This window comes from Leptidea sinapis, chromosome 45, assembly GCF_905404315.1.
Source record: "Leptidea sinapis chromosome 45, ilLepSina1.1, whole genome shotgun sequence".
NCBI lineage: Eukaryota > Metazoa > Arthropoda > Insecta > Lepidoptera > Pieridae > Leptidea > Leptidea sinapis.
In genome coordinates this window covers 3,379,964-3,404,001 of record NC_066309.1, presented here as the reverse complement: position 1 = coordinate 3,404,001, position 24,038 = coordinate 3,379,964, and the positions used below count along the sequence as shown (strand labels likewise).

Genomic DNA, 24,038 nt, shown 5'->3' with positions numbered 1-24,038 from the left:
ACTTCCACAAATAATTCAAGACCTAAATTAGCCAAATCGGTGCAGCAGTTCTCTAGTTTTAGCGAGACTAACGAACAGCAATTCAGTTTTATATATATAGACTAGCTAAACCTTCAAATTTAATAAAATTATTTGAAAATGTGCTAAGTACTTACAGGTTTAATGTAATCCCATTAGATTCCTTCGGAAGCCGGTTCTGGTTTGTTCTGTATTCTGAGATAATAATAAATAAATACCATAAGGTGTGGAGTAAAACGAGCAGAGAATGGAAAAAGTGAGTCCCGAAAGTAAATGTAGAAGTCTAAATAGATACACTGATTTTACTGCTTAAAATATATTTAATAACGTAAAACAGGTCATGAACCTTGTGTAAGCTCCCATGATCCTGCCCTGCCAAATAAATTACATATTGGGTTCCTTACAAATTACCTTACATATATCACATTATTTACAAAGCACACTCATATTCGCAATTTACCTATGATTCCTTCATCCATTCCCTGTTATTTTATTATTGATGTGAAACTACTTTGCGCGCATGAGGGTAAATTTAAAAAAATAAAGAAGGAGAGAGCGATGAGACCAATTGAGACTGAGAAAGGGCGAACGTGGCATGAAGCACTTAACGCCGCTAGTAAGTAGAACATTTTCCCTACTAGCGTTATGTCCTACTTTAGTATTTTTTACGCACGCATTTTTTATTATTCTCTTTTCTTTTAGTGTCCGGTATTACATCGTCCATTAATTAAATAGGTGGCTTGTTATTACTTTTCATCATGCTTGCCTTATTTAATATAAAAAACATTAACTACAACAAAAAATAATTGAAATATAATTGTGAATACTTCAAAATGTTGTAGAGAAAAAACTGCTCCTACTGCAGTTTACTATGCAGATTTTACCTACAAAATATAATAAACAAAATGGCTAGGAAGGCATGTTAACAAATGGAATCGAAATTTATTTGGCTGGCAACCGAAGCGTTTCCAATTTTCATATTTTTCCCTGCATGTCGAATCTGCACAGCCCTACCGTAAAATACGGTAGGTATTTACAATTTTATTGAAAATTACAATAAGTATTTTACCTTGACTATGTTAGCGGGAAATTAAAAAAAATACAGGCTGTAGGTATATAACTTGTAGTGCTATTACAAAAAAAATGAAATCAAGATGGTGAATTTCAAATTTAATTTTATTTTCATGTTGCTAAAGCACCCTTTCTTGTGTCGTTTACTTACGAATATGCTTAAATTATACATATTATTACATCTTGCACCTTTGTATGGCATCCTTTGTACATGACCGCTTTTCTACAACAGATTTCAATAGCAATATGCGTTTTATTTATTATTATTAATAATGAATAATATAATGAAAAAAATTGCTCTTGCATAAAAATATTGACTGCATTTCCGAGTAGTTGAACTAAAAAATTGGACCAAAAATACGTGGGTAACACTGAAAATGTTTAGAACTGGCCAGTTAGAAACATAATTGTTAATGAAAACTTTTTTGAATTTCAATTTTAGAACTCTTTGGCAACCTAATGTATATATGTAGTATATTGCATTTGTCATTTGTTTTTGTGAATTGGCGGCAAATCTAAAACTCTTGTTGCATGTGAAAATGAACCTAACGCGAGAAAATTTTCGGTCACTAATTTATTATGAATTTCGTTGTTGGCTTACTCAACAACAAAGCTATGATAGGCTGCGATTAGCATATCTTAATGAAGCTCCTTTTCGTGCCACTATTTACAATTGGTTAAACGAGTTTAAGCGTGGACGTAGAAATCTCAATGATGATCCGCGTGAGGGACGTCCTTTAACAGCGACTACTGAAGATAACATCAGTGCTGTGCTACGCATGATAGAGGAAGATAAGAGAGTGACCTATCAGCAGATACGGTTAAACCTAGGCATTGGTATGAGTCAAGTTCAAAAAATATTACACGAACATTTAGGCGTCAGGAAGCTTTGTACCAGATGGATTCCCCATACTTTAACCGACGACCAGAAACACCTTCGCGTGGATAGGGGTCGCCAAATGTTAGATAAGTTCAACGGCGGTGACTCAAATGCTGTATTTGACATCGTCACAGGTGATGAAAGCTATTATTTATTTAGCTATTATTTCGGGTTCGTTTTCGGTTCGGTTCGAAACCAAAAGACAATAAGCTCAGTGGGTGTTTCCTTTCGAAGATCGGCCAACTAAGGAAGGAAGAAGTCAAGGAAAAAAGATGATTGCATCATTCTTTGGTCGAAAAGGTCATTTCGCGACAGTTGTGCTAGAAGATGGAAGGATTGCAGAGTGGTATGTCAATCGCTGTTTGCCTGTTGTCTTGGAAAAAAATCGACAGCAGCGCCCTCGAAGCAAGATCCTCCTTCACCACGATAATGCTTCAGCGCACTCCGCAAAACGGACTGTTGAATATTTGACTATGACAGGTGTCGAGATAATGAGACATCGGCCATACAGTCCTGACCTGGCGCCCTGCGACTTTTATTTATTCCCAAGAACTAAAGATAAAATTCGAGGTATTCGCTTTACGAGCCCTTGAAGTTGCGGTGAAAGCGTGCGAAAATGCTATAGAAGGGTAATAATGGGCCCACTGCTTTTCTCAGTGGTTCTATCGAATGCGACGATGTGTAAAGTGGAACGGAGATTACTTCGAAAAACAATAAAAGAATCGGCAACTTTCTACATTAAGCTGTTTTTCATTTTCTAAACATTTTCAATGTTACCTAGGTATCTAGTTCTCAGGTTCACGGAATTCAATGCACTTCCTTCTAATATCTTACCTTTCTTGGTGTGCTTCCGTGCAGAATGGGATGTTGCTATAGTATCCTTTCCCATACTCTCTAAAGCTGCTGCATATATATTCAGCATTATTCCTGTTGAATTTCGGACTGCCATACGGCAGATTCAATCAAAATCAGACTCAAGGCTATGAATTCATCGAAGTGGATCTCTGCACGAACGTCGGAGGTCGATGCCTCCGATATGGATACGGTCATCTAAATCTACGCGCAGCCAAAGATGAGACGTCATGTCCTTCGTACACGTAGTAGGATTCCGTTGCCAAATGGCAAAAAACGGAACCCTTATAGATTCGTCATGCCTGTCTGTACGTCCGAATGTCACAGCCTCTATTTTCCGAAACTATAAGAATTATATTGTTGAACCTTGGTAAGTAGATGTATTCTGTCAGGCGCATTAAGATTTTCACATAAAAATAGATATATTTTTTAGGGGTTTTGAACTGAAACTCAAAGTTTATTTTCAGCAAACTTAATATTAATATTATATTACTATTATTACTATATAGGGTATTTATGGATAGGTCTTCAAAAATGATATTGAGGTTTCTGATATATTTTTTTTCTAAACTGAATAGTTTTCGCGAGCGACACTTCCAAAGTGGTAAAATGTGTGTCCCCCCCCCTGTAACTTCTAAAATATGGGAATGATAAAACTAAAACAAATATATTATGATGTACATTACCATGCAAACTTCCACTGAAAATGGTTTGAACGAGATCTAGAAAGTAGTTTTTTTTAATGCGTCATGAAACTTATTATCAATAACTTGATTTAAAAAATCCTTACTTGCTGCTACGGAACTCTTCATGGGCGACTACGACTCGCACTTGGCCGCTTTTTTATTACAACAGTTGTTTCTCGGCAGCGAGAAGTACCTCAATTTTGTAATTGTTTTTGGATTTTATCGGAATACAATGGTTCATATTGCAATTACATTGACATTGTGCAATCTATACGTCTTTTGTCTTTATATTCCAACACCAATAACAAATACTACATTTGCAAGTAGATTTAGCCCATTCTTACATACATATATATACAGCAAGGTAAATTTAAAATGTTCTATTAAAAATTGCTCGGTCCATCAGGTCAAATTTTAAGTACAGAGATGGTTACACACACTCACTTATGCAGACATGGAAGCTATTCTTAATGTGATAGCTTAGCATTAATATAATGTTAATTCACACCCACACACATGCACACCCAGACACACACAACCAGACACACACACACATACAGAGTGCACTTTTTGACCTTTCGGTTCATATTGTTAACCATAGAATGTAAATTGGTTGCCTACAGGACAGGCTACGCCTAGTGTTGGGACCAAATATGATGTTATATTATGTGATAAAGTGTCTGTATAAATAAATAAATAAAAAGTAAAGTAAATAGTCTATTAAGTTTGGCTTTATGTTGATGGAGTACTGGTCTTACCTCTGGATGGGAGTCCGCAGTACCAGCTGCTTCCATTGTTAATTCAAAATCGAATATTTTTATTCATTATCATTGGATTTAACATCACCTATTGAACGTCGAAAACACAAGACTTTTCAGGATTTTTAGCCGGCAGCTGCAGTGTTCCCGAACCAATAATACAGCCTACAGGCTAAGTTTTTAAAAATTAGCAATGTATCACTTGATCTCTGGTATTCCAGATGTCCATGTGTGGAGGTTTTATTTCCCATCAGGTGAAGCACCTTACCCGTTGTCCCACTAATATAAAAATATAACATATTAAAATTCCATTTGTAAATGAATTATAAACAGCATTCATTTGTAATATAACGATTTTGAAACCATTTCCCAAATTTCGTGAAATCCCAATCTTAAATTATAATAAAATTTTCGAGATTTATCTACTATATAATAATCTAGAGTCCCAGTTTTTTTTACCAAACTCCTCCGAAACGGCTAAACTAATTTGTTTAAAAAATTTTGTGTATATCGGGTAGGTCTGAGAATCGGCCAACATTTACTTACTATTTTTCATAACCCTAAGTGATAAGGGTCACCCACCCACCCCTAAATATTTATTTTAATATTTTTATTACACTATTTTTATTTTATTATCATTCCGCATTGAAAAATACACACTCCTTCTCATTTCCACCAGTCTACGATCAAAACCTGTTTTTGTATCGCGATTTTAATATTATTCTTTTCTATTTTAATACCCCAAAAAGTTTAATTATGGAATTTTTTTCAGAGTTTGCTGGGTCAGCTTATAATATATATAGTAATATTACTAATACTCATATAATTAATGTGAATGTAAGTTTGTTTCTTACGCTTTTACGCCGGAGCTCCTGAACCGATTTTGGTGAAATTTATAGATTTTGGTACAGCTTTTCTAGAGCTTGGGAGAGGACATAGGCTATATTTTATCCAGGAACAATGCATGGTTCCCGCGGGATTTGTAAAAAAAAATGAAATTCACGTCGATGAGCTATAGAAATCTCCCTTAAAATAATAAGTTTGATATAATATGTTTGGAACGGGAGCGAATACGGGAACCAGAACTGGAATAGGACATGAGATAATCTTCAATTCCAAACTTGCTTATTATTTTTAAAAATCTTTATCTACGCGGATGAAGTTGCGCGTATCAGCTAGTCTTTTATAAAATTCAAAACAGAATAAAGGTCCCTAAACACATCTCCAGTGAATGTCTTTCGAAAATTTCTAACGCAATCAAATGAAGTGCCTAACTTTGACTCTTTCACTTACATTTCTAGAATCCTCACCATATCTCCGAGGAGCTTTATGGAAATATTATCTTGTGGCAAAAAAATATTTTCACTCATACAACCCCAAATTATCATATAAAATATCTGGCAAATGTAATAAAAGAAAAAGTTTGTGTTGTATTTTTCAAGATTGATAAAATTTTTATGTTATACCTGCTTCCAGGGGAATACTATATTCATACATCATATATATTCATACATGGTACACCTTTTTTTATGTATGACCGTAGTTTGTGATTTATGATAAGTGTAAAAGGGAAGGATTTCAGCTTAACGTTATATGCGAGCAAAAACTCTATTACATCCTACATAATATATTTAATAGTATTTTCTTTAATTAACGCGAGTGTTACACATTTAAATAAAACACATTTTTATAGGATTAAAACGCGTGTTTGTAACTGTTTTTACACTACTTTACTTGAAACGTCGGGTTAACTTAAATAAAAATGTAATTTTTACGCCAAAATCTAATGTTAAACAGTTACAATTACACGAGTTTTAATCCTTTATAAGTGTTTTATTTAAATGCACAAACGTGTATAAAATACTTCGCGTGAATTATTTGGTGGACTTCAATTACTGTGTGAAGTAGAATGTGTATCGCGACAACGCACATCTTTCCCGGGCTTTTAATTTAAATTGTTTATAAATATGGCTTTATTATATAAAAAATATACCAAAAAAAGACGTGTGGCACTCGGGGACTGCCGCGGTAAAGCTATTACAAAGCATTTTTTATCAACTTATGCAATTATAATTAGTAATTTATTTTATTTATGCAGTATTTTTTTTTTGATAAAATTAATTAAAAAAAAAGCAAACGGGAAGTGAGTAAAATTTAACTTGCAAGATTTGATTACAGACAGACAACGGGACAGGTAAAATTAAATAAAAATGCTTGTCATAATAATAAACATGAAAAAAACGTGATAAAAAAATAAAGAAATTAAAAAAAATCAAGACGTACCTTCTGCAAAGATGAAATAAATTCTGCAAAAATAATATAAGAAATATCTATATAGATCTAGTGAGTAAGTGTTAGGTTATTTTCGTTACGGAATTTCTGGATTCGGTCTCCACGCTCAAGGCCCGCAGTAGAAGCTATGCAATAGCTTAAAAAAAATCTAAATATCGCCACATAGGTGTATTATTATCATTCCCGACTAGTGGTCACTCCCAGTGTGACTACGAGTAATAATTTTTTTTCCTCGTCGTCACACCAACGGTTTTACTACACCCTGTTGGTATTTGATATAATTGATGTGTCAATTTCTATTCTCATGATCTCGACATTCTCGATAGTTTAGATAACAGATGACTATGGACGGAAAATGTTTTTTGCCTCGTCTTCACACCACGGGCTTTCCGACACCTTTTATACCTTAACGTTAGTGGTATGATAAGTATAATCTGTCAAAATAGGAAAAAATTTATGACTTTTGGACATTGATATTATGGCGGTTTTAATGAATTAAAAAATAAATAGTTTTAAGAAAAGATATAAGATTGGATAATACTTGTTATAGTAGGATAAACTCAACTTATATCAACCTTCTTACATTACCCCCTGAAATTTCCCGTCCTACTTCTTTAAATGTCTCCTCTCTATTTTAGGAAAAAAAATATTGAATTTTAAGTAACACTAACATTATCTTTGCGTCTTTTTTAAGTTATTTTCCTTTAATTTAATAAAACTATTTTTTATAATAATTACCACTGAGTTTCTTGCGCTCGTTATTCTCATATCTGAGGTATGGTTTTTGATATTCTGGTAGTTCTTTAAAATGCTATTTCGTTTGAAAATATTTGAATTTGTTTCTCGTTAAAACTAGAATATTTATGTATTACGTGGTTAACACCTACCTTTCATGGGCTGAATTGAGATGACCCTGCCGCAAAAGCCATAATAAATAGAAAGGAATATATAAGAATAATATTCCTAGACGTTACGTTTCAAAAAAAAGGAAATAAATAGCAAATGTTGCTTCCAGCCATTTTTCTTTTTGCCAAAATCACATAATAATGTGAATTTTAAAATTTTATTATAACAAAGATTATAAAAAATAATAACGCTTATACAACACACATATTAAGCCATTCAACAAAAATCTGTCAAATACTTAGTTCTCAGAATATTACAGCTGTTTCGAATTTAGTGATAAAAAGAAGGCTTTAATCTGTATTTAAACTTTTAAAACATTCGTAAAACAAAAGAGGTTTTACGTTTCAATTTATACTATAACAGCGCTGTACAGTGATAACCATTTATGTCGAGAGACTTAAGCGTAACATAAAAAAGATATTATTTAAGACAAGATGGCCGCCAAGTAGTCATAGGTTTTCGTTAAACTCCATAGATAGCACTCTGAAATATTATTCAATTCAATAATTAATTCAATTAAATTTTAATTAAAGTTTAATTAAACCTATAAACAGAAGATAATTACATTATACTTCTTTTATGTATAATTTTATAACATTTCTCTTTTGATAACGTTACTTCTCCACTGAATTATCAATTAAATTAACAATTGAAATATTTCCAACAGCAAAACAAAGAAAACCGCGACCGCTTTGTAAGAGAAGTCGGACAATTTAAACAAATAATCCACTCAAAAGTTCACCTCTTGTTCTCTGTAAGATTGGAAAGTTATTTTCTTTAGTCACGCTACGTTTAGCGTACTTATGTACCTATCTGTATATATTATATGGATAGCTGTTATAGTAATGATGTAAATAGATATTTATAATAGATTTGCAAGTTATAAAAAAGACGTGTGGCACTCGGGGACTGCCGCAGTAAAGCTATTGCATAACATTTTTTTTTTTTTCAACTTATGCAATTATAATTATTTATTTATTTGATTAATGCAGTATTTTTTTAATAAAATTAATTTAAAAAAAAGCAAACGGGAAGTTTGTAAAATTCAAGTTGCAAGATTTGATTACAGACAGACAACGGGACAGGTGAAACTAAATAAAAATGTCATAATAATAAAAAATAAAAAAAATAAAGAAATTAAATAAAAATGAAAACGTACCCCAGGCTCGAACCTGGGACCTTCTGCACAAAGAGCATACGTGATAACCGCTGTTCAACGGCAACTGAAATGACCGTGGTGAAATATCTGTATACATCTAGTAAGTAAGTGTTAGATTATTTTCGTTACGGAATTTCTGGATTCGGTCTCCACGCTCAAGGCCTGCGATAGAAGCTATGCAATAGCATAACAATATTTACTGGTATACAAAAATGTTAAAAGTAACAAAGAAATACTCAAGCGCTTCGGATATTAAAAGTGTATGCGTCCCAAGTATTTCAGATAACGGAAAAATATTAAAATACCAGTATGCATGGTGTGAGTGGCCATACGACGGGGAAGAAAATAGGAATAAAATATTATATAGTGCGTCATTGAGACAGGGTGTTAAGTGAACCCTATAGTAGCTCCTGGTCAAAAGACTGACGATTAGACGTGAACAAAAGTTATGACCCATTTTTGAAAATGCAAAAAAATCTTGATTATGTAATAATCAAGCGCGTCAGATTTTATACAGACGGTTCATCTTAATGCCCTTGTCATCCTGACCCATAATAATAATAATAATAACTTTATTTTCTCACCAACAACCAAAATTACAATACAGCAAAAACTTAAAAATACAGGGGATACAAAAGTTTTGGTCATGGATCGCTGGTGCCTGTGGTAGGTAATAAAATACCTGTAATATATATAACAAGCAATCATTATATAAAAAAAGAAATGATGTAAGGAAGGTAGTACACCTATCTGTGTAGGTAATTAATTAATTAATTAACTTATATTGATTCAATATAATTATTGCTAGTTTGACAAATATTTGTGACCGATGAATAGTGGTTGCGTCGCGGTCGTCGTGTTTCGGGCCATTAGGCCTTCTTCTCGGTCTTCTTAGGCAGAAGGACCGCCTGAATGTTGGGCAGCACGCCCGATAGCAGCTTGTTCAGCTCCTCGTCATTGCGTATCGCCAACTGCAAGTGTCTCGGTATGACCTGGTCTTCTTGTTGTCGCGGGCCGCGTTGCCGGCCAATTCCAGCACTTCCGCGGAGAGGTACTCCATCACGGCGGCCAGGTAGTCAGTGCGCCGGCACCGACGTGCTCCGCGTATTTGCCCTACAGGTCACCAAATAATATGACAATTATGTGGGGGAATTCCCTTACCGTGACGGTTTGAAATTTTTTGTATGAGACCTTGTGACTTTCCGATTCAAAATTCAAAATCCCCGCTTGGGCTCCTCTACTATAATGTTTGGCACATGGTTTGTTTATGTTATGACGGCCGTTCCCAATATTCAGTCTATCTCTTACTTGAGATAAAAATGGTAGCTATTGTTGATTTTTCTGTCCCAATAAACTTATCGACGGTAACTCACCTTATCCGTACACGCTCTCTGTCAATGGGACGACGTATAGCTTACCAGCGATAGAAGTTTGTATGGAAATTTCCATTCACGCGTCCCAATATAAGGCGATAAGAATGACGTATCAGGTATATTGAGACAGCTTCAGATAATTGACTGCTAATTACTGACAGTAGAAGGTAGTAATTTATCTCTTTGTGTACATAGTATATTGGGAACGGCCGTTAGTAACAATATTATGAAAGGCGAATGACAACTTATTAGTTGACATTCTCAAATTTCGTTACACGAAAGTGCAAAATAAATATGATTGGTCGATTTTATTGTGAAAGTAGTGGTAGAAGTGCTATTTAGAGATATACAAATAGAAATAAAAATTTCATTAAAAGCCATTAAGTTTGTGGTACGTTATTTCGTATAAGAAATAGTTTTTCTTTTTATTTTATATTTTCATATCGCCAAACGGAACTATTAAGTGCGAGGTTGCCAAGCCGACCTGCCAGAACATGTAAGAATATATTATGATAAGAATACATACATTTATATATCTATATATATATATAAAAATTAATTGCTGTTCGTTAGTCTCGCTAAAACTCGAGAACGGCTGGACCGATTAGGCCAATTTAGGTCTTGAATTATTTGTGGAAGTCCAGGGAAGGTTTAAAAGGAATAAGTATGAATAAATAGGAAAATGCTGCTAAATTAAATAAAAACAACAAATTTGTTTTTCCTTTGATGTGTCCATACATAATTTCTATGAGAGAATTTATTGACGCACGGTTTGACAGTTCTGCTGTGAAACAATATCATTACGACAGCAGGGTGCATATTTTACGAAGTAATTTTTGATGTTATGATATATTATTGACAAATTCATAAAAAACATTATTTTATTTATTATATACAGAACAACGTCTGTCCGGTCAACTAGTATATATATATATATATATAACCATCTAGGATAAATTTCGCATCAATGGTGGTAGTTTCATGTCGAAACGATTGAAATTATTATAGTTTTAAGAAACAACGATAATGATAAGAACCACATACTCAGTCATGTGTACGCAGATGAAGTCGCGGGTATCACCTAGTAATAAATACGGTATCTGTATTCGCCATCTTATAAATAATAACACAAAAATTCTTCGATATAGCTCTCACAAATAAGTCAATGTTGGTTGGCGTTATTAAGCGGATTAATTATGAAAGCAAGAACAGATTGTGGCCTCGCTGATATGAGTTACTCTAATTTATGTTGGGTGTAGGAAGAACACAACAGCTGTTACCAGCAACACATAACGAACACAGTCGGTACTACCAACTTTATTTCCAGTTTCTAATCTACTTGCATACAGATAATATTGTTAAATTTTGAGTTCAATGACCGTTATATTTGAAATGGTATAAAATATTCCTATTATATTAGATAATTTATACATCTAGATAGAGTCCCTTGCTGTTAGACTACCGATAAAAAAAGGCCAGGTTTAATTCTTTAGTGTGCGTGACAAGCTACGTCTTACACTCGCGATTTGTAACTCAAAATAGATGTTAAGGCGAAGAGTAAGCAGAAAACACGCAAACATGATGTTTTTAGACAAGTTTTGTGGTGAAAGTATAGCATTTCGAGCTATGAACACTACTTCATCCTGTTACACATATCCTTAAGTCTTATTTGTAGGTTGCTAATGCTAGCTGTTGGTTATAGTTAACACTGCCAAGCCTTTTTGAACTACCACTTTCCTTTGAAGTTAAACAAGTTTTTTGGCATGGCGTGACGCATTTTTTGGTACTTCTCTCAGAAAAATTATTCTTATAGCTTGTACTTTTTTGTGTAGGTTCATTTATTCAGATTAGTAGTGAATAACGAGGACTGTAAGCATATAAACTGTTTCCACGCAAGAATTTTGAAAATATTGGCTTTGTTACATAGATGGCGGGCCGGCAGCCGTGAACTCATATCGCTCAAGGTCGCTGGCATTTAGTGTCGCCTTAAGTCTGAACACGGACGAGTAAAATAAGAAGGACTCCGTGTCACCTTACATAACAGTGAGGCAACAAAACAAGCCGGTAAACGTGTAAATACATAGCTCCACGCATACACTTACACTAATACAAGCCGATCGGCCGCCATTATGAGAATTGTCATCGTCTGTGACAGATCATTTTGCGTCTCAATAAGATATTTTTAAAATGCCGTCGTGCGTTGTGAAAAAGTGTAAAAACAATAATATAAAAGTATTTGTGGATATATGATTATTTAAGGGAGAAAAAATTGTGTATCTGGTATACCCAGTAACCACACACACACTAGCATAAAGGTGCTTCAATTGTTAATATCACGGCGCGGAGTCCTTCTTTTTTTACTAGTCCGTGGTTGTACATCATAATTAAACAATCTCTTCAACTTCAGTGTATGAATATCTTACCTTCACATGTGTCATTCATATATTTTGTTTATGACAATAAGGGATGAGACGCGCAGGACGTTCAGCTGATGGTAATTGCTGATTGAATGTGGGCGGCGGTGATCACTTAACACCGGGTGACCGTCCTGCCCATTACAATGTAGTGCCACTCAGGATTCTTGAAAATCCCAAAAAATCTCATCGACACACCAATTGCGCTCGTCTCCTTGAGATATAACATATTAGGTTAGCACAACAGCGCCCATTTCTGCCGTTAAGTAGTAATGTGTAAACATTACTGTGTTTGGGTGTGAAGGGCGCTATAGCTAGTGAAAATACTGGGCAAATGAGACTTAACATCTAACGTCTCAAGGTGACGAGCACAATTGTAGTGCCGCTCAGAAATTTTGGGTTTTTCAAGAATCCTGAGCAGTACTGCGATTTAATTACCATCAGCTGAACCTGCTGCTCGTCTCGTCCCTTAATTTCATAAAAACGTCTCATTTGCCCAATAATTACACTATGGTGCCCTTCCTTTCTGCTTACCCAAATAACGAGACTAAAATCCAAATAGTAATTTTTAATTAAAATCACAAATTTAGCTAACTTTATCGCGTATAGCTGCTGTAATATTGGTAATATGGGTGGAATACCCGAGGGGCGTGAAATGATCCAGTCATTGGAAATCACCAATTCAGCCTGAGGTCTATCTCCCTTACAGCCTTGCCCTAATAAAATAAGCAGTTTTCCGATTCCGCATCTCATCCTGTCACTTCGTATTCTGAACGCAACATTCGTTTGTAGGAAATTGTGTGCGACACACTACCTCCCCCCCCCCTGCCCCCCTGGTCTCCAGCGAATTGTAACAAGTTCACTTACATTTATGCTGTTTTGAATTTTGTACGCAATATGAAAATGTAATGGAAAATCATAATATTCAGTTCTCTAAAAACAATATCATAATTTTGTTATTTTACTACAAAACTAAATTTTACACAAATAACATTAGTGCTATGTAATATGAAGTCATAATGTTGTTATTTATTTTATCTACACCCATGCTTTAAATCCTCTATTAAAGATTCTGAAACAGTTAGCTTATTGCCAACATTAAAACACCGAATGTTCTAATAACCATTACATCATCCAAAAGAGTGTTGTAATGTTGTACTGAATTTCATAACAACACTCCAATGTTTTTTTTTATCCCATCATGCACAAAGAGTTTCAATATACAGCCACATTCTTATTGCTCGATGCGTAGTATCTGTATGAATTTCAAAAAAAGAACATTTTCGTTTACGGGCGCTCCACACTCCCAGAACGCCGTAAAAAAAGTAGGTTATTCGAATCCCCGCCATTTTCCTTCGATATTTTTATTGTTTTGTTTACAAAAAATGAGCGATTCATTTTAAACGCTGCAAAAGAACATTATATTCGAGTGAATTTTAATTATTGCACTATACAAAATGTAAATTACTACTAAAATAAATAATTGTTTCATTAATACTTAGTTTATTTGTATATAATCAGTAATGGATGATATTAGGTTACTACTAGGACTGTCTGTTTTAATGTTAGCAGTAAGCTAACTGTTCCAGAATCTTTTAGAGGATTCATATTCTGGGTGTAGATAAAGTCTCGTATGCAACTATTGATAATTAGGTATTAAACCACTCATGTGATACTATTATCTAGAAGCCGAGTGTGATAAATCCACATTCGTGTTTTAATACCCCTTATTACACAACAGTTGCATAAATAACTAATACGGCACATAAGCCATTTAATATAGGAATTTATTAATGAAAATGTGCGAATGTAGTAAGGTACCTACTGTTTTTTTATAGGGCTTTTAATGTGTAAACAATTTGTGATTTTTTTAAAGTGGAAACTCTCACTTCTGGGATTAATAACATAAATTAAAATTTGTAAACAACAAATTTATGAACGATGCGTGACTCGAACCCGTGATCTCTCGCGTTCCGTGCGAGGGCTCTTTCACTGAGCCAACCGTATTTCAAGGGCATACTTTATTATATCTGTTATCATAAATGGGTTCCAAGAAACTGGTCATCAGCACATCAAGGCAATACTTCAAGCCCTTCAAGCACACTCTTAGCGTTAAAAGTCCGGCCACACAGCATTAATCATCTCGTGTCATGTACACCTGTACCATCAAATTTTAAAACGAATTATCGGGGATATTTATCATGAGTTTACAGTGATCCTACTCGCTAGCGACTGCGTAAAAAAATTGTATGGAAAAGTATACAGCGCCTCTAGCGGCCACTTAGAAAATCTTTAGGTACAATGAGGCACACAGTAAAAAAGTTTTTCAGCTGTTTCAGCAGAAAAATTGGTACTATGTGTGATTTATCAGACAGATGCCAAGCCAAAATATGTAATAATAGTATGTACCTACACTCGCCACGCATGACTTCGTCTAGAACAAAACAACCAAAGCGGATAGACACGCATGGCCAGACAACCTTAATAATTACAGTAAGTAAGTTGCTTATAATATTAAGTTTTATTTCGCTAAGGGCTTGGCACCGACTTAAAACCTATCAATAAGGTTGGCATAAGAGGTGTATTAAATTAAATTTAACGTAGTTTTTTTATATATCAATTTTAAAAAGAAGCTTAATATTACTTAAAATTATATTGCGAAAGTAAATCTAAATTCTAAACATTTGTTTGTCAACAATTAACACGAAGCCGTTTTGTTAAAATATAAAACAGAACGCGCGAGAGGGTGACGTTTACCAAAGACCTATCTGTCTTTAACTGTATTGCCTTGCGAGAATTTTGTTATTGAGACCGCAGTAACAGATATTTTGAAAGTTACCGAAAACTCTAGTAGCTAACCGAGTTTGACTGTAGGTAGATTATTGAGATCGGCCGTTAGTATATTTAAGATAAGAAATGTAGCTGTACTTATAGATGGATTATTAATAAATGCTATAATGATTATTAAGTATTGAACTTAAATTAACAATAGCAATAATAAACTCGAACGTAGGGAAACGCGGTTATAAAAGATGGAAACATTAAAACTACCAATATTTTGTTTCAACATTGCAGATATTTAAACTTATAAATTAAATTTGAATCTATTTGGGGCAAATACTGGAACAATGTAAGCCGCTCATCCTAAAAACATAATAGATTTCCATCTAATCCTAATTTGTTGGTGGATTCGATTCGGAGGGAATTCATTAGGGAATGCGGGTCGGCCATATTCGGAATCCAGCAAACCAAAGTTTTCACGTACGGTTCTCAAATTATTTGTTCAATTAAACAAATAGTAGCTACTTGTGCCGAAATGAAAACTAAAGAGATAATCTGATACCTTAATTAATTGCTTTTATAGTAATTTGAACCGAACCTTAATTCATACGACCAATTTTCTAAACTATTAACCCCAATTGAAACGGACAAAACGTTTAGCTTTTTTTCTAAATATTTGTGTTTTTCTATTATCAATCTTAAGTAGCTTTTTCTTTCCCAGTTATCTTAAATTAATAATCAAATAAAAATATTTACATTTCTAATAACACATTGTTTACTTCGAATAAAAATATTAGGGGTTAAAGTCTGAAATTGCCGATTTGTACTGAAAATTGAAATTCATTTTATTTTTAAGTATATCATATTTATTTAATCAAAATAATTACTATTATTATCTATACATGGCAGCAATGCCATCTAGAAGGAAAGTCATTTATGCCTTTGCGATAGAACTGTGGTGTTTTGTACTGCCTCCTGAGAAGAAAACTTTATATCACGTAGAAAATTGTCCAATTCAAATTCGAAAAAAAATGGTAGTCCGTTGGAGCAAGGTCTGGCGAATAGGGTGGGTGACGAATGGTTTCTAATTGCAGTTCCTGCAGAATTAAAATGGTCTCTCGTGCTGTATGAGGTCTCGGGTTATCATGGAGAGATATTGGTGAAGATTGATTCATGAGTCGGGGCTGTTTGACTGGAAGTTTTGCTGTCATTGATCGGAGTTTGACACAGTACACATCTGCTGTTATTGCTTGACCAGATCGGACAAAGTGATAATAAATAACACCATACTTAGACCACCAAACAGTTACCATTACCTTTTTATTGGTAAGCTTTGCTTTAGGACACTCTTACGGCATTTGACCTGGGGTCAGCCATTGCATTTTTCGCTTACAGTTTTCGTAAAGAATCCACTTTTAATCGCATCTCACAATTCAATCCAATATGCCTCCATTTCTGTATCGATTGATTCTACAAGGCACCCCAAGTTTCATCACGCATTTCTTTTTGCAGATCACGAGGCACTCTTTTTCCATATTTTTTTATTTTATTGATTTGACGCAAATGAGTCAATATTGTTGGTAAGGTTACAATAAACTATGCCGCTAATTTCAAGGTAGTTTGGCTCGGATCGGCGTCCACCATCTCTTTCAATTCATTATTCAGTTATTCACCTGTGGGAGGTCTTGCACGTAGTTCGATCTTTAAATTAAAGTTTCCATCACGAAAGTGTTTAAACCAAAATCGCACGGTGCGTTCATTAGCAGTCCCCTCTCCAAACGCAACATTGATATTGCGAGCTGTTTCTGCCGCGTTAGTTCTGCGTCGGAACTCGCATTCTAAAATCACCTGAAATTTCTAAGTATCCATCTCTCTTGTCTAAGCTGAATAAAAAAAACAACTGAAAATCGATAATCGAATGTTGAACATTTTTTAAAAGAAGAACTGCATAGGTACCATGTGAAACCAGTACCAGTTTAAGTCAAAAATCTCAAACCATAAAGGTTATATTTCAAATTGAAAGTACCTATTACAATAAAACGGCAATTTTATACATTAACCCCTATTACTAACGATGCATAATGAGGGTCGGATTTGTTGATATATGGTATAGCTGAGGACCTCAACATCCCCGAGTAGCAGATTACAAAATAGTAACTTTAGTGATACAAATCTTTTAACTTTTGTGATAAATATATATCTATACTAATCTATACTATATTTAATAATAATATTATGAAGCTGCAGTGTTTGTTTGTTTCTTTGTTTGTTTGAACGCGCTAATCTCTGGTACTACTGGTCCGATTTGAATGATTCTTTCAGTGTTGGGTAGTCCATTTATCGAGGAAGGCTATAGGCTATGTTTTTTTTTTTCAAAATTAGGGATCCGTAATAAAATTGCTATTTTGTAACACAAGGTGTAAAATCGAAAACCTATTTTTGCGTGCGCTGCAAAAACTATTAATGACAATAGAACAAAATGATGTACAGGCTATAATATAGGCAATATTTTATTATTTATAAAACTATCGCGTGAATTATACTTTATATGGCAAAACAACGTTTGCCGGGTCAGCTAGTATATATATATGTCGGAGAAGCATTGTTCTCGTTGACACCGTCATTAGTGGTTGGGGACTTAGTGGGCGTCATCAGGGTAAAATGCAAACCCAAAACCCGATGATCACAGAAAATTTATTGAATTAGGCGTTACTTTGCGGAATTCCATAATTATACAAATTATTTAAGTTTTCTTTAGTGTTAATTCCGCCAATATTTGTTTTTAAAACAATTCGACACGTGTTTCGCCTCTACACGAGGCATCCTCAGGTCGTGTTGTCTCGCCAAAATCTGGCACGAGACTGCATAGCCCAGTCTTCGTCCCAGTATCGAATTGTTTTAAAAAACAAATATTGGCGGAATTAACACTAAAGAAAACTTAAATCATTTGTATACGATGATCACAGTTTTACACTATTTTAATTTTAATTTAAACAATATTTTGTTACTTCACAATAATTAAGAATTAAGACCAAGCAGCGGATTCAGGGCACCCTTCTCACTTTAACCGACGAATACACATTCAACGATCCAACTCGATCAGTCGCTATTACTTGAATGTCTCCCCAAAACTGTCGGCCTCGCCAAAGTAATGTAGGCCATACACGCTACGGTCTACCGGAGAGGTAATCTGTGCAGGTTATGCCTGCGCAGGTAGACTGGAATGTGTGTGGGAATAGACCTGTGCAGGTTTTTGAACCTGCGCAGGCGACCGGCGCAAGATCGAAAATCGATTCTTTCGAGTGACACCGTACGGTGTACCTGTGCGTGTGTGCGTGTAAAGATGGTGCGTTGACCCCGCTCGAGGCTCGTGCTCTGCTCGGATTGGTCGTTACGCAAATTACAATATTTCTAACATTTATTAGATTACTCAGGTACTTAAGTTATAGAAAAATGTTAAAAAAATCAAATAAAATAAATTAAGAATTTTAAAAGTAATTAAAATGTAAACAAATAATATTGTGCGTTATACATGTATAATAGCTTCCTCCGACATATATATAACGGCGGAAGAGGGTCACCGTCCTTAGCAGGGTCCATTGTCCTAGACTCCTAGCAGTGGGTGTCGATGGGTAAAGTCAGTGCACGGAACAAACTTATTCACACAATCAAATTATAATGTAGAATCACTTTAAATAAACACACTATGGGATATATGGAACGCGCTATGGTTCAAGTTCGACCGCTCTGGTCGACCGCTGCACAAGAAGTGAAGTGCGCTCCTCTCGACCGGGGGAACGTTGACTCCATCGAACGCCAACAGATGGCGCTGGCGTTCCGTGTAACGACACGACAGATGGCGCTGGCGTTCCATGTTACGACATATATATAGCATAAAAATATATTTAGATAGTAAAATACCACTTGTAAGAATTGAACGTAATCTATTTGAAGTATTGGTGATAGCCTATGATAGTACATTGTTCAACAAGGTTATAAAGGTGGCGATTCCTAAGGAGGTTGCAATTTGTAGGCACAATATGAAATCGAGGGCCTCAATTAAGCTGAGTAGTGGAAAAGCACTCTGCTCCTTGTTACTTACATAGTGCCTAAGACAAAAAGCAATTAAAGTACGTTGGACAACACTTAAAAATATTTGAAATGCCCTCACAAAGTCTGGTTACAAATTATAACCGGCCTGTATGGTTACCGGTGAGAATATTTAATATCCAAACAAAAAAACATAAGAGGTTTTCAAACAGAAATTTATAAAATAAATGCCACTGCCCAACAGTAATTTATAAAATAGATGCCCACTTTTCACATTATAAAGAAAACATATTAATATTATGTTTTAAATTGTATTTGACGGATGGAATTTGGATTTAAGTCACAATAAGGTACGTATAAATACCACCAGTTGATTTGAAATTTGATTATTCTTATACCATAAATTCATGTTAAACCAATACAGTTCTTGCTCAACTAAAGATGTAATAATTTGAAATTGTTAAGTACAAAGTTATTAATCTCCTCCCAACATCCAATTAGAAGTAGGTACAATATAAACTTGCCCCGCTACAGACTACAGCCATTATTCCGAGCTGGTGCTAAATTCTTCTAAGTTTACCCGTTTCACTTTAATAGTGAGGGGAAAAATTTGAATTTTTCAGCCGTTACCTGCGTCTATAAATCAGGTGTAAAGTCGCCCTAAGCTCTGTGGAATCGAAAACTCCGGCGTTTAAAATTTAAATTACGAGTCCCTTATGTAAAGCATCTCACAGGTATTCTTAGTATGCGCTTGGATATATTATATTCTATATGTATGACCGGTGCACTTCGCTTCACATAAACAAATTTCATAATAAAATTTATTGAACTAGGCGTTACTTTGAGGAAATTCATAATTATACAAATGATTTAAGTATTCTTTAGTGTTAATTCCGCCAATATTTGCTTTTTAAACAATTCAACACGTGTTTCGCCTCTACACGAGGTATCCTCAGGACGTGTTGTCTCGCCAAAATCTGGCACGAGGTCTCGTGTGTTTTAAAAGCAAATATTGGCGGAATTAACACTAAAGAAAACTTAAATCATTTGTTAAATTTCATAATATCAAAATTTCAATTATTTTGTTAGTTACGAAATTTGTTCAGTTATTACAATAATTATTTCGATTTTCCCTGTTCTTGTAAAGAAATAATGTCACAGCAGAATTATTAAACTGTGAGTCAAAAATGTATCTCATAAAATTATTCATACAGAAATATTTTTAAATTAAAAAATATTAAAGAAATCGAAATAAAAACATCCTGTCTCTCAAGTTGGATCAAACTGCACACCGTATGTAAAATTTGGATAAAATCGGTTCAGTAGTTTAGGAGTTCATCGCGGACTACAACTTGACACGAAATTTTTTATTCAGATTTGGAATCATATATACATAGATACATATATCATTAGCCTTCTTCGCTTTGGAGGGTAAGTTCTCAATGCACGAAGTAAGGCTCACTCGGTAGCTGATGAAACCTTCCGAACCAATATAACTTCGACTTGATTTGATTATGGAATAGTGGCAATCGAGCGTTAGGGTCATCTGATGGTAAGTTATGAACCACAACTGTGGTCACAAAAGCCACGGATGAGTAAAAAAATAAGGACTACGTGTCACCTTACATAACAGTGAGGCACCAAAACAAGCCGGTAAACGTGTAAATACATAGCCCCACGCATACACTTACACTAATACAAGCCGATCGGCAGCCATTATGAGAATTGTCTGTCACAGATCAGTTTGCGTCGCAATAAAATATTTTAAAAATGCCGTCGTGCGTTGTGAAAACAACAAAACGTAAAAACAATAATATAAAAGTATTTGTGGATATATGATTATTTAAGGGAGAAAAAATTGTGTAACTGGTATCCCCCGTAACCGCACACACACTAGCATAAAGGTGCTTCACTTGATAATATCACGGCGCGGAGTCCTTCTTTTTTTACTAGTCCGTGATAGAAGTACGCGCATTCGAAAAATGTTCAATCCACGTGCTTGATTGTGTCTAAGAATCCGCACTATATTGAGAGGCCACACAACCATATTATAAGAATGATAATATCATATATTATGCCATTGTCATAGAATGATTGAAATCAGGTCAAACAGCTCTTCGGAGAACGCGATATCTCTATATGCAACACAAACCGATAGTCGTTCATAAGGAATTCATCTATTTTTAACTTTATAATGTAGTCATGTTAAAATAAATAATATTGAGAGTTTTTCAATTTATAACAATATAGGACCATTTCATTTTCCGTCCGACAAGTAGATGTTAGTAAAAGGCATAAAAGGCAAAAAAGGCATTTATTTTCTCGAAATTGATTCTTTAGAATTCTTTTTGATGTCATTGTTAGTAGATATTTTATACTATTTTTCAAGTTATACTACTTTTGGCGCGTTAGGGAGAAATTAGCAGTGTGAATATTTACTCAACAGCTAGTATAATAGTAAGTTTTGAAATAATAGACATAAAGATTTCCTTCTTATTTCATATTATTTTCAATGAAAATAAGCAACGAGATGAGCAGAACGTTCAGCTAATAGTAATTGATACGCCCTGCCCATTACAATGCAGTGCCACGCAGGATTCTTGAAAAAACCCAAAAATTCTGAGGGACACTACAATAAAGAGTTAAAATCGAGAAATAATAGGTATAGCTATTTAAAACAAAGGTTGAAATTTGGCTAACTTAAGGGTGCTTTCAATTTAGAATCGTCGGTAGTTAGTAGGTTGAACTGTTGACTCTCACCATAGAGCTCCAGGTTTGATCATTGCCCGCCACGAAACAATGTGTTTTCGGTTTTGGAATTGACTTTTGGATTGCTTTATTAGTTCGGCAACGATCCTGTGATTCTTCTAGTGTTACAAGACTGTATGGGCAGCGGTGATCACTTACCACCAGGTGACGTCGTTGCTCCTCCTCCATAAAGAAATGATCGGTGACGGAGTGCTGACCGTGCAACAGGAGGCAGTTAGAAAACAGTACCTTTAGCTGATGAAGAATATAAATATGTAATATAGGCCTGTCTCCATCTAATCGGCGCGGGGCTCATAAAATGGTCACTCACACTACAGATAGAGAAATGTACAATAATCGTGATTTTTTATTATAATAATGTTTTATAATAAGTGAAACTAAAACCTTTATCAAGCGCCTGAATAATATTAGTGGTAAAATGTTCATTGTACTGTTTAGTTAGTTTTAAAAACAGGCTTTTATTTAACTTGCCCTCTAATTCCTACGTGTGAATGAAATGTGCATTGTTAGAACTCTTGTGCGAGTCTCTGGCTTTTCCTTTATGTTAAAAAAACTCCCAGAAATCAGGATACAGAAATTATTAGTAAAATGTTGTAATAATTACATTATAATTATTAGTAATTAGAGTGATTTTCCATGCTCTTACTTGTTTCTTTCTTCTTCTATTCTTTGTTCTTACTTGTTGAAAACTCTACATAACAAAAATACAAAGTGTTTCTTTTAAGTCGAATTAGCTAATCAATCATTTTGAATATCAAATTTAATACATATCTTCTTCTAAATATATCTGATACCTTGCAAGTCCTTCAAATACTTATTAACAAAAACATGACAAAGTCAAAACTCTACATTTAAATATTATGATGTTGAAAACTTCTTTTCGTAGAGTCCCGTGTATTTCTTAGTATAACGCCATCTGAACAAATATATAGGAAGCTTTACGCATAGAATTCTAGTTTGGACTTTGAAAGCTTCACTCTGACACACAATAGGTATACGAAGTGCTAAGTATTTCAGATTCATTTACAACATATTATGCAAACACAATACGGACACCTACATCACAGGAACTAGATGTCACTTTTAAGAGAAAGTAAGCACTTTTAATAAGAATTTATCTTAAACTACAAAACAAGGTTTTTCATTATTTTAACCATTTGATTATGTACAATATCGTAGACGTTATTTAATTTCAATTGAGGCCTTAAATATTAATGACATGTTAGGCATATTGTGACTAACATGTCAATAATATTTCTAAATTGTCTGTTAATTCTATTTTAATAAATAACATAGAAACAGTAGAAAATTAAAAACATAAACAGACATTAAATTTGAGGGCCTGACCTGACCTGACCCACATTTGGAAATTTGCTTTTCCCATAGCCCCCACAGAAATGAAAATTTTTTTTAATAATATTCTCATTCAATATTTGAAAATTATTGCTTCGAAAATAAATTAGATTTAAATGTTAATAAATGTTATATAACTTCATATACTAGAAAATCTACTCCCATTACATTCAATTATAGATTAAAATATTCGATTCTAAAATGAGTCCACTCGATTCGCGACCTAGGAATTGTATTTGATAATAAATTAATTTTTGACGATCACATTAACTCGATCATAAGTAAGGCATCGAAATCCTTAGGTTTTATCTTACGTATGTCTTCAGAATTTAAATCCATTAAAGCCATAAAATATTATACTGTGCATATGTTAGAAGTCACTTAGAATACGCCTCACAAGTGTGGAACCCCGTCTACAATATATACAATAGACGTATTGAATCGTTACAAAAACGGTTTCTGCGTCATCTTCAATTTAAAATAAAAGCATATCTTCCGAACTACAATCAGCGCTGTCAAAAATTCCATATTCTGCCATTGGAAGAGAGGAGCCGATCTCATTTACTTAATGAATATAGCGAGGGGTTCGGTCGACTGTCCTGAACTGCTCGCGCGCATTGGTCTTCAGGTTCCGTTTGCTTTACTCCGGAGACCATGCTGCCTGCATGTTCCCGGA

General features: G+C 34.4%; 1 protein-coding gene across 1 annotated transcript in view; it reads left to right on the top strand.

The window, feature by feature from the left end:
• The window catches only part of LOC126977458 (protein smoothened), a 599,797-nt gene that overhangs the window by 329,984 nt on the left and 245,775 nt on the right, over positions 1 to 24,038 (top strand). The window lies entirely within an intron of this gene.